This window comes from Nerophis lumbriciformis, linkage group LG12 (assembly GCF_033978685.3).
Source record: "Nerophis lumbriciformis linkage group LG12, RoL_Nlum_v2.1, whole genome shotgun sequence".
In the NCBI taxonomy this organism is placed as follows: domain Eukaryota; kingdom Metazoa; phylum Chordata; class Actinopteri; order Syngnathiformes; family Syngnathidae; genus Nerophis; species Nerophis lumbriciformis.
Window position 1 is genome coordinate 41,225,318 of NC_084559.2, and position 12,919 is coordinate 41,238,236.

Genomic DNA, 12,919 nt, shown 5'->3' on the forward strand with positions numbered 1-12,919 from the left:
GAACGTGAAAGGATGCAAAATAGACATAAGAAACTTTTTCAAGAAAGTAAGTATTCATCACTGCTTGTATTAAAATGTATTAGCTCCACTTTACACCAGGTCTGTGTTTGACAAAAAGTTACATTCCCACTCTAAAACAATGCTGCTACTTAGTTAGCTAGTTAGCCTGAAATGCATCATGAAGGTCCTGGTTATTTATAAAGTTAAATGTGCACTATTTTTTACCATTTGCTATCTTTGGGGTTACTTCCTTCTGGAGCATCAGCTGTGTTTCTCACTTTACACATGGAGGAATACAGGAGCTGAGCTCATTCACGTATGACTATCATCAGTAGATAATAATAATAATCACTCCACAACCCCTATTGACCTGTAGGAGTCAGGGCAGAGGAGCACATAAAGTGAGAGGGGAGAGGCTTCTACTGGAAAGGTGAGTAGGAGAATAATGATACATATAAATAAATATTAAAACAATTTTTTTTTTTTAAATGGCTTATCAATAAGCCATTTGTTTTATTTATTTCTGGGTGGATCATGTTGACTATTGGTCCTCCTAATTGTCAATCATTCTGGTAATGTTACGTAAGGACATATATATACATATATATATATATATATATATATATATATATATATATATATATAATAGATTGTATTTGTACTCTACTTTACATTTGATTCCAAATCTCAAAGTGCTACAGAAGTACAACCATTGGCCTATTTTGGCGTTGTAATAAATAAATAAATAAAAAATGGCTTATCGAAAAGCCATTTGTTTTATTTGATATATATATATATATATATATATATATATATATATATATATATATATATATATACCAGAATGATTGCCAATTAGGAGGACCAATAGTCAACATGATCCACAACATCCATCCATTTTCTACCGCTTATTCCCTTTGGGGTCGCGGGGGGAGCTGGAGCCTATCTCGTATACCTTTAAGTCTTTCATATATATATATATATATATATATATATATGAAAGACTTAATATGTATCTATAGATATACAGGTAAAAGCCAGTAAATTAGAATATTTTGAAAAACTTGATTTATTTCAGTAATTGCATTCAAAAGGTGTAACTTGTACATTATATTTATTCATTGCACACAGACTGATGCATTCAAATGTTTATTTCATTTAATTTTGATGATTTGAAGTGGCAACAAATGAAAATCCAAAATTCCGTGTGTCACAAAATTAGAATATTACTTAAGGCTAATACAAAAAAGGGATTTTTAGAAATGTTGGCCAACTGAAAAGTATGAAAAAGAAAAATATGAGCATGTACAATACTCAATACTTGGTTGGAGCTCCTTTTGCCTCAATTACTGCGTTAATGCGGCGTGGCATGGAGTCGATGAGTTTCTGGCACTGCTCAGGTGTTATGAGAGCCCAGGTTGCTCTGATAGTGGCCTTCAACTCTTCTGCGTTTTTGGGTCTGGCATTCTGCATCTTCCTTTTCACAATACCCCACAGATTTTCTATGGGGCTAAGGTCAGGGGAGTTGGCGGGCCAATTTAGAACAGAAATACCATGGTCCGTAAACCAGGCACGGGTAGATTTTGCGCTGTGTGCAGGCGCCAAGTCCTGTTGGAACTTGAAATCTCCATCTCCATAGAGCAGGTCAGCAGCAGGAAGCATGAAGTGCTCTAAAACTTGCTGGTAGACGGCTGCGTTGACCCTGGATCTCAGGAAACAGAGTGGACCGTCACAAGCAGATGACATGGCACCCCAAACCATCACCCAGCCATGCAAATTTTGCATTTCCTTTGGAAATCGAGGTCCCAGAGTCTGGAGGAAGACAGGAGAGGCACAGGATCCACGTTGCCTGAAGTCTAGTGTAAAGTTTCCACCATCAGTGATGGTTTGGGGTGCCATGTCATCTGCTGGTGTCGGTCCACTCTGTTTCCTGAGATCCAGGGTCAACGCAGCCGTCTACCAGCAAGTTTTAGAGCACTTCATGCTTCCTGCTGCTGACCTGCTCTATGGAGATGGAGATTTCAAGTTCCAACAGGACTTGGCGCCTGCACACAGCGCAAAATCTACCCGTGCCTGGTTTACGGACCATGGTATTTCTGTTCTAAATTGGCCCGCCAACTCCCCTGACCTTAGCCCCATAGAAAATCTGTGGGGTATTGTGAAAAGGAAGATGCAGAATGCCAGACCCAAAAACGCAGAAGAGTTGAAGGCCACTATCAGAGCAACCTGGGCTCTCATAACACCTGAGCAGTGCCAGAAACTCATCGACTCCATGCCACGCCGCATTAACGCAGTAATTGAGGCAAAAGGAGCTCCAACCAAGTATTGAGTATTGTACATGCTCATATTTTTCATTTTCATACTTTTCAGTTGGCCAACATTTCTAAAAATCCCTTTTTTGTATTAGCCTTAAGTAATATTCTAATTTTGTGACACACGGAATTTTGGATTTTCATTTGTTGCCACTTCAATACATCAAAATTAAATGAAATAAACATTTGAATGCATCAGTCTGTGTGCAATGAATAAATATAATGTACAAGTTACACCTTTTGAATGCAATTACTGAAATAATTCAAGTTTTTCAAAATATTCTAATTTACTGGCTTTTACCTGTATATAAGAAAAACCCAGACACCATCTTTGTAGTCATTTTTCTCCTGCGTGGACTTCCGTCTTCCTTTACAATGAGTGAAGCTGCACAAAACCTTGTGTCTGCAATTGTAAATAATTTAGTTTTTAAGTTTTGTGTTTCTTGTAGAATCCATGTAAAGTAATATACATTAGCCTATTGTTAAAATAATGAAAAAAACATCATTAAATATATTTGTTTTATTGTATTGTTACATTAATAGCTGTTGTATTGTTATAGGGTGGCTTGTTAAACATTTCATAGGATTTTCAGAGGGAGGAAAAACCAAGACATTTAATATAAAACGTAAAATGAATAAATACATAAAAAGAAAAAACATGGTTAAAAGCCATCGTCCCGGAGAGCATTTAACTTCGTCCCGTGCATTTTTTTTACCGTCCCTGGGACGACGGGACTACGTTGATCTCAAGCCCTGGAAGTTACATTTTGTTGTTTGCATTATTTGTTTCAGCATTGAAATTTGAAAATGGTCCCTCAGCTCTTTGACAGCTTTGGCTCTTTTTCAGATCAGCAGACGGACTCTAAGTCTTTCTTATTTACAGTATATATAAACGTTTCTCTATTCAGACTTCCATATATATTTAATTTCCTTAACGACTATATATATTAACGAATATATATGTATAAATATATTATATATAAGCCAAATTATCCCGATCCAGATATTACTTTAATTCAAGTAATTAAGTAATATTTCCAGGGCTTGAATTTACAACCATTTTAGTCACATATGTGCCCAAAATGTAATCTGTGCAACTTCAAAATATTTGGGAACAAACAATTATTGTATTGTGAGCGAAAGTCGTGGCATTAGCCTCTATGTTGTGAAGTAATACCATAGAGGCTAATGCCATGACTTTCATTATGTTTCAGTGTATCTTAAAGGATCATGCAAGTAATTGTTTCTTGTTGATGCTGTACACAAAATGTCACTGTGCAAACCCATGTTTGTTGTTGTACTGAACACAGATTGAAAATAAACCGACTGAAATAATAATAACAATTAATAATTTCTAAGTCTTTGTTAGCTGTTTGTGAGGTTTTGTGCTTGTGCGCTACATTCGCTCACATCCTGTGCATCTCCTGGGGGCTAAGCCCCCCCTGTCCTTAAAAGCTAGTGACGCCCCTGGGCAGCACGGTGTTAGAGGGGTTAGTGCGTCTGCCTCACAATACGAAGGTGCTGAGTAGTCTGGGGTTCAATCCCAGGCTCGGGATCTTTCTGTGTTGAGTTTGCATGTTCTCCCTGTGACTGCGTGGGTTCCATCCGGGTACTCCGGCTTCCTCCCACCTCCAAAAACATGAACCTGGAGATAGGTTGATTGGCAACACTAAAATTGGCCCTAGTGTGTGAATGTGAGCGTGAATGTTGTTTGTCTATCTGTTGGCCCTGCGATGAGGTGGCGACTTGTCCAGGGTGTACCCCGCCTTCCACCCGATTGTAGCTGAGATTGGGGTCGCGGTGGGTGCTGGAGCCTAAGGGAAAAAGCGGTAGAAAATGGATGGATGGATGCAGGGACGTGCACATGATTATAGAGGGGCAGGGGCTCAAAGTCAGAAAAGGGCAGGAATTTTTTTTTGGTCCTTTACACAATATGGAAATGAATGTAAAATTAAATTTGCTAATAGGAAGCTAACTACTTAGCTGTGTGTCCTTTGTAGGTAAAAGTGATTGCCATTTCTTTTGTGTCAACAAATTATTGTCATAATGAGTTAATTCACATTATCATAGGCTTGGAAGACATGAAAAGCAACAAAACACTGGCTTATTATTAGGCTATTTATTGTTAAAGATAAGCACTTTAATATTGTATTGATCTGTAGGATACTTTAACAGTGCAATATTTGATAAGACCTCTTCTCCTACATCACTTGTAGCTCCTTCAACTTCCCCCTCATCTATGGCTTCCTCTGCAGTAGTATCATCTGCCTCCCTTCCTGTGGATTCTTCCTCCCCAACATTTACCGGGATTTCTATGGCTTCCTCTGTGTCAGGAGTTGCATCTAAAGCCTCTTTTCTCTCAGGTGTTGCTTCTACACTCTCCTCCTCCTCTCTCTCAGGTGTTGCTTCTAAGGTCTCTGCCTCTCTCTCAGGTGTGACACTTTCTGAGGTCTGTGGTCTTTCTTGAATTCTGGTGCTAGTACTTGGTTTTAGCCATGCATTAAGAGGTCTGCTACCCTTAGCTGCTTCCTGGCGCTCCTTCTCCTTCCTTTTCTGTATCCTTTCTTTTTTTGGCATTGTGTTGCAGGCATAATCAACATGAATCAAGTTTAAATACAGATGGTAATATTCCTAACAGATAACTTATAAATGATAAATGGGTTGTACTTGTATAGCGCTTTTCTACCTTCAAGGTACTCAAAGCGCTTTGACACTACTTCCACATTTACCCATTCACACACACATTCACACACTCATGGAGGGAGCTGCCATGCAAGGCGCTAACCAGCACCCATCAGGAGCAAGGGTGAAGTGTCTTGCTTAGGACACAACGGACATGACGAGGTTGGTACTAGGTGGGGATTGAACCAGGGACCCTCGGGTTGCGCACGGCCACTATCCCACTGCGCCACGCCGTCCCTTACATCTTATATCCCCAGAATGCTGAAATTATTATTATTATTAATAATAATAATTATTATTATCATCATTATCATTATTCTTCTTATTATTATTGTTATTATTATCATTATTATTATTTTGTTAACCCACACAGTAATAGCAAAGTCACAATAACCTTTATATCTAAACCTCTACTGTGGGACGGCGTGGCGCAGTGGGATAGTGGCCGTGCGCAACCCGAGGGTCCCTGGTTCAATCCCCACCTAGTACCAACCTCGTCATGTCCGTTGTGTCCTGAACAAGACACTTCACCTTTGCTCCTGATGGGTGCTGGTTAGCGCCTTGCATGGCAGCTCCCTCCATCAGTGTGTGAATGTGTGTGTGAATGGGTAAATGTGGAAGTAGTGTCAAAGCGCTTTGAGTACCTTGAAGGTAGAAAAGCGCTATACAAGTACAACCCATTTACTGTGAGAGAACTGTGATCCGCCGTAAACACAGTGCATTTTATTTTGAAAATTAACCCGGTGTTTTATTTTGTATTTTGTACACTACTTCTGCTCTACTCTGTGCTGAATTGATGCGCCGTGCTCCGACGTCCGGCAAAAACAGAAGCTGACACATTAAATAATATAAATAATACAGCGTTTTTCTGAAATATTACCCATATTAGATGCTGAATAAGTGGACGGCGACTAGACCATAACTCACAGGTTCAAGTTGCTCCACTGTCAAGTGTCACGTCTCCTCAAGGGGCGCAGTTGGATCTCTCTCCTCTCACTACTCACTCACTCGCCCTCTCTCTCTCTCTCTGGCGGAAGCGGCAGGCTCAAACAACCAGGTATTACAAGAAAACGTGGAGTTTTTGTACCGCTGTTTTTTTTTTTTTTTTTTTTTTTTTTTACATCCCTGACAGGAATTTATTAATGTTGTTTAAAGAAAAGAAAAAAACCAAAAAAAAACCACACACACACAGGCAGAGGGCACTTTTTAAGACGAGGCAAAAAAGGGCAGGGGCTCAAGCAGGGCCGGCCCGTGGCATAGGCCGTATAGGAAAATGCTAAGGGCGCCGTCCATCAGGGGGCGCCACGCCAGTGCCACAAATGTTGGAGAAAAAAAAAAAAAAAAAAGTTGGTACTGTTATTTCTAAATACAAAAAATAATCCCACGTTAATTAAAATGCAAAGTAAAGCCTATTTAATACAAATATTATTTGTTACAACATTACGCCCCCCCCCTCCTCCCCCCGCACGGTGCGGCCCCTCCCTTCCCGTATCATGACTCTTTTTGGACGTCACCACATCAAAAAAATCAACACAAGATGCCAAAACTGTCAGGTGCCCAGGGAAGAAAAAAGAGAAAAGAAGAGGAGGAGAAACGAGAAAAGACAGCGGTAGCAGGTAGGTAACGTTAGCCTACATGAAATTATTTGTCTGTTACAGAATGTGATAGTAGCTGGCTTTTTAGCATTAAGCTAATGTTACATGATTCGGCAATTGCTAATCAATAAATAGCTAGTTCTGTTTTAACGTCGGGTTAATATTGTGGAGGGGGCTAAATTGTTATGGAAAATAATAATGTAACGTTAGGTAATTACAGTACTCCCACCATTCCTCAGGGACATTTCTTTCTTTCTTTAGTTTATTTGGAACATGAACACACTTACATCATAATACATCACACAATTTCATATCATTTCATTTTACATCATGCCTGAAAAGGAGTAGGAAGAAGCAAAGCTTATTTAATCCTACCCCTTTCCCTCTTCAAAGCGTTTACAAATATATAGAATCATTTACTGACCTTTTTATATAATAAAATAACATCTATGAATTAGTATACAACAGTTTTGTAATATGTAATTAATTAATTAATTCAGTCATTATTAACATACTGAGATGAAGAATATCTTATTTTCAATAAGGTTGAAAGTATTTCTCATAATTCTTCTTCTTTGTACTCTGTAAGCACTATTATTTTGAACAAACTCTTAAACTGGATCATATCAGTACAATTTTTAACTTCTTTACTTAATCCATTCCATAATTTAATTCCACATACTGATATGCTAAAAGTTCTAAGTGTTGTACGTGCATATAAATGTTTGTATTAGATCTTTTAAGCAGGTGTTTTTTGTTTACATTGTTATTGCCTTCTGGTTAGCAATGTTTGCCCTGCAGGTAATCGTCACTTTTCCACCCCTTTATATATTAGGTATAGTTGTAAGTAAAAAAAAAAAGGTCAAAGACAAAACTATTCGGGTTCTTGTGAGTATATACACTTCACTGCCGATGTGGGGGGGCGCCACCTAAAATCTTGCCTAGGGCGCCAGATTGGTTAGGGCCGGGCCTGGGCTCAAGCACCCATAGGGCCCTATGTGTGCACGTGCCTGGATGGATGGATGGTTTGATATGCTCAAAATGGAACAGGTTGTCTTTCTACAAAAACAAACTGGAAATGTCCAACTTTTTGCAGTGAAACAACACAAACATTCATCCATCCATTTCTACCGCTTGTCCCTTTTGGGGTCACGGGGGGTGCTGGAGCCTACCTCAGCTGCATTCGGGCGGAAGGCGGGGTACACCCTGGACAAGTCGCCACCTCATCGCAGGGCCAACACTGATAGACAGACAACATTCACACTCACATTCACACACTAGGGCCAATACACAACAAAATGTAAATGTGCAGAACGGAATAAACACAGCATACAGGCAATAATTGCTAGGATTTTTTTTGTTTTAGCAATGAACTGGCTTTTAGAAAGCCTAGCTTTTGTTTCCCGTAGCTCACTTTCCACACCTTTCCAAAAGAAATAAAGAAGATGAATATAATTTCTTAGAAGCAGCAGGCTCGTTAAACTAAAAAGAGCCGTTCCGAAGAGCTGATTGTTCGCTAACGACCCATCACTACTGCCCATATAGACAGTGCTGTCATACGCCATACTGTCACAGAGAGAAATAGTACTCGCGTTGAATCATTCTGAACAGAAATGTCACGTTTCAAATTTTCTTTAACGCTCAACATGACACAACAGTTGATTGAAGAGATGTCCCTTCGTGTTGTATACAAAATTCCCTCCATTCTCTGTTCGCTCACTTAATACACTTGTATTTGCTCCACGAGGATACAACGCGGCTCAGATTGTGTGTACTGCGCATGCGCGTGTTAGAGACGGAAACAGGCGGTCAGCGATTAAACTTGTATTTACTTATTTATATTGATTTATTTACATTATTATTTTATTTTATTTTACTAAGGATTGCTGTGCTGTGTGTAATTTTTATTGTTGAATATAAGTAAAGTGCAGTGATTTCGCGCCACTTCGACAGGCGACGGCAGGACAAGCTCAGTCCTGTCAAAATTGCGTCGTCGCCACTGTGCCATTGACAGACTTTACTGCTTGGGAAAAGTCGACAAATACATTTGCTAAGGTAATTATAGCTCTGGTTATATTATAGAGAATACATTTTCCTTTACCCTCGGTTAAATATGAGTCGAATTTACCAACCGTAATCTATGAGTGAACATATCCACATATAATTTAGCTAGCAAGCTAGCATGTCCGAGTGACGTCACTGACTAATAAGGTATATTTTTATCTTTAAATATTGATATATTAGGTATGGGGACATTCCATGGGAGTATTTAATTGTAGAAGTAGTTATTAATTGTATAATGAAAATGTACAGTTAAGCCTGGTGAAAACCAGTGCACAAACCATGAAACTTCCCAGCAGGCACAAGACATTGAAACAACGTTGAGAACTTGTTGAATTAGGTCCTGACATTGAGCAACGCAAACCTAACGTTGGAACAACATGCTTTTTGACAATGTTTAATCAATGTTGGGTTCTGACGGGTTGTGGGTAAAACGATGTAAAAGCGGTCCACAATTCTCGCAGATCGAGAAACTAATGAGGAAATGTCGCAAACACATTGCATTATTTCAAAGTTAGTAGCAGTCAAGGCGCCCTGTAGCCACGTGAGTGACTTTTGACCAATAATTGAGGAGATCGCCATCCATCCGTTTTCTACCGCTTGTCCCCCTCTCATATTTTGCTTTATTCATTACTGACATATGCTGTATGCTTTTGACCAATCATTGAGGAGATCGCCTGGAACCGTGTTGGCCATACTTCCTTTATACACGACTATGACTAGTGGTACACGCATACTTGCCATCCCTCCCAAATTTTCCGGGAGACTCCCGAATTTCAGCCTCTCTCCCGAAAATCTCCCGGGACAACCATTCTCCCGAATTTCTCCCGATTTCCAGCCGGACTTAAGGCACGCCCCCTCCAGGTCCGTGCGGACCTGAGTGAGGACAGCCTCTCGTCACGTCCGCTTTTTACTTCATACTTCAGAACCGACTCCCACACTTGCCTTCAGGGTGCGCAATACAACGTAAACCGTTGGCCAACCAAAAAGTAACTTTTTGGTTGGCCAACGGTTTAAAAAGTAACCACAGAACACTATAGTGTTCTATTGCACACCCTGACGGCAAGTGTGGGAGTCGGTTCTGAAGTATGAAGTAAAGAGACGTAACTTCATCACCTCGCCTGGTTATTGACTCCAACCCAGAATATTACACCTACGCTCCTTCAAAGGCTGTGCTACTGGCTGCAAAGCATTGCACTTTCAAATACAACAATGAGTAGAGAGGAGTGTTATGTGTGTATATGTGTAAATAAATGAACACTGAAATTCTAGTATTTGTTTTATTTATATGTATATATATATAATAAAATACATATTTATACTGTGTATAGCTAGATTTCACTGAAAGTCAAGTATTTATATATATATATATATATATATATATATATATATATATATATATATATATATATATATATGTGTATGTATAAGAAACACTTTAATTTAAGTGAATTCTAGCTATGAATAAACTAGTGCACAAACCATGAAACTACCCAGGAGGCACAAGACATTGAAACAACGTTGACAACTTGTTGAATTAGGTCCTGACGTTGAGCAACTCAAACCTAACATTGGAACAGCATGCTTTTTGACAACGTTTAATCAATGTTGGGTTCTGACGTTGAGTTGACTATTGAATTTTGGTAATCAAACAACCAATATTCTATAACACAAATACAACGTTGAAACAAGAAGCTTTTTGACGACGTTTATTCAATGTCAGGTTGAGGTGTTGATTTGACCATCGAAACTTGGTCAGTTCCCAATCAACAACGTGCATCCAACGTTAGAGATCGACCTTGTCTGAATTTACAAATGCAACTATTTTGCAACGTTGTTTGGAAGTCAGTTTTAAAAACATGTAAGTATAATCAATGTTGTATCAATGTCTTGTGCCTGCTGGGTATACTGCAGCCTGTTAGTACTTAATTATGTAAACTTTATACAACTTTCCGTGAGCTAACTGAGGAAAATGTATATTCCTTATTCATTAACTTTTACTTTGAGGTATTAAACACCATTTTACAGTGTTGGCTACTCTACTAAAGATTGTTTCATAAATTAATAAGATATATTATTTGATGCAAAACTATTAACTATTTTCTTTGTCACCTATCGCACAAAGTTCAAAATGCTGAATTATTTCTCCAAATAGTTTAGCATATATTGAACACATTGGATTGAGTTTTTATGTAGGTATGTTTGTAAAATTTGAAAAATAATAGATAGACATGCAACCAGTATTATCAGAAATGTCTTGTAAAGACGATCCCAGTGGTTTAAGTATCATTTCCCTGTGTGATAAATATAAGAAAGTTATGGATTTTCAAAACTGGTAAGCTTCTTAATACTAAGATAAGGTCAAGATTTTAGGTTTGACCATTTTGTTAAATCTGACTTTTAAAATGTCATAACTTTAATATTTACCCCGGTTTAAAAAGGTTGATATCATGGAGAGCTTGCTTTAACAAACAAACACAGAAAATAGGTTGGATTTTGTAAAAATAATGTTAATTAGTTTTAATCAATGAATTCCAAAGTACTGCATAAAAAAATAGGTAATATAAGGATACCAAATATCATAGTTTGAAAAGTGAAGTGAATTAATTATATTTATATAGTGACTCAAAGCACTTTACATTGTAAAACCCAATATCTTAGTTACATTTTTAAACCAGTGTGGGTGGCACTGGGAGCAGGTGGGTAAAGTGTCTTGCCCAAGGACACAACGGCAGTGACTAGGTTGGCAGAAGTAGGGATTGAACCTGGAACCCTCAAGTTGCTGGCACGGCCACTCTACCAACCGAGCTATACCGCCCCACAAAACTACAATGAATGTTATCATTAAGAGGACATTTCAACACAAGATCACATGAAATCCTTATAGATAACAGTGTTTTGAAGTAATTTCTACAAATATATAAATTTGTAGTAAACTAAGTACATACTTTGTGCTATAAAACAGCTAAAAGGAATCCCGCAAACTAACATTCTTAAAATCATTAGAACAACTGAGAAAGCACATGACCAATGTTTACAAAATAATGGCGGTCACGTGATCTAATCATCCGGTTGAATCAGAACATTTGGCTCTCGAAATATGCAAATTGAAAAAGCAAAATAGCCCTGAATTAACAAATACACCTTAATGTGTTAAAGTTTACAGTAATGGAAACATAAAGCACAGTTACTAGAGATGCGCGGATAGGCAATTATTTCATCCGCAACCGCATCACAAAAGTCGTCAACCATCCGCATCCACCCGAACTAACATTTAATCAAAACCGCATCCGCCCGCACCCGCCCGTTGTTATATATCTAATATAGACGATGGAAGGCATTAGTGAGGTTATAAAGCTTTTGCCTGTTAAAGAAAGGAGACTGATCCAATTCAGCAGAGACATTCAATGCGTGCCACGCTGTCACGGCCCAGACGCACACCAGTGCGCAATCATCTGGGAGCCGCGCTGAGCGCACCTCCAAGCGCGTGGCGGTGCGATGTCCCTCGAACCCGCGGCGGCTCCACCCGGGCTCGCGCCCGAGGCTTCATCGCGCACCGCGGAGGCCATCCTACTCGTCGCGGCCTAGCCCTCGCGGCTCTCGCTGCCGGCGACGGTCGGGTATGGGCCCGGCGCTCCAGCGCCATCCATTTTCAGGGCTAGTTGATTCAGCAGGTGGGTTGTTACACACTCCTTAGCGGGTTCCGACTTCCATGGCCACCGTCCTGCTGTCTATATCAACCAACACCTTTTCTGGGGTCTGATGAGCGTCGGCATCGGGCGCCTTAACCCGCCGTTCGGTTCATCCCGCAGCGCCAGTTCTGCTTACCAAAAGTGGCCCACTCGGCTCACCAGGGTGAGCCCCACCACTTTCGTGAGCGCACTGCGCGCGGAGTGACCCCTGTTACGCGCCCCCGGCAACGGGGGTGGCGGGCAGGTAAGCTGCGCGGGTGGAGCGCGCGGAGTGACCCCTGTTACGAGCCCCCGGCCACGGGGGTGGCGGGCAGGTAAGCTGCTTACCTGCTGCGCGTGACGCCGGCCGCGGCGAAGGCGGACGAGGCGGGGTGTTGGTGCGGTGGGCGCGGTGGTGATCCTGGACGTGCGTCGGGCCCTTCTCGGGGATCACCTCAGCTACGGCTCCCGGTGGGGCCCTCTCGGGGGAAGGGGCCTCGGTCCCGGACCCCGGCGAGGCGTCCCTTCTCCGCTCCGTAAAAGTGTCCATCTCTTTTTTTTTTCTTCTTCTGTTGTGGCATATGCTGCAGGTGCCTGC

General features: G+C 40.4%; 1 protein-coding gene across 2 annotated transcripts in view; it reads left to right on the plus strand.

Moving 5' to 3' along the window:
* gcnt4a (glucosaminyl (N-acetyl) transferase 4a) overlaps positions 1–12,919 on the plus strand; it is a 73,422-nt gene that overhangs the window by 11,487 nt on the left and 49,016 nt on the right. Inside the window, exon 1 of one of the 2 annotated variants that reach the window (XM_072914355.1) lies at positions 8,390–8,644. The exons of the other annotated variant lie outside the window; for it this stretch is intronic. The gene's annotated coding sequence lies outside the window, so the exon portion shown is untranslated. Of the gene's footprint in view, positions 1–8,389; positions 8,645–12,919 lie in introns of those variants that run through there. 2 annotated transcript variants of the gene reach the window in all.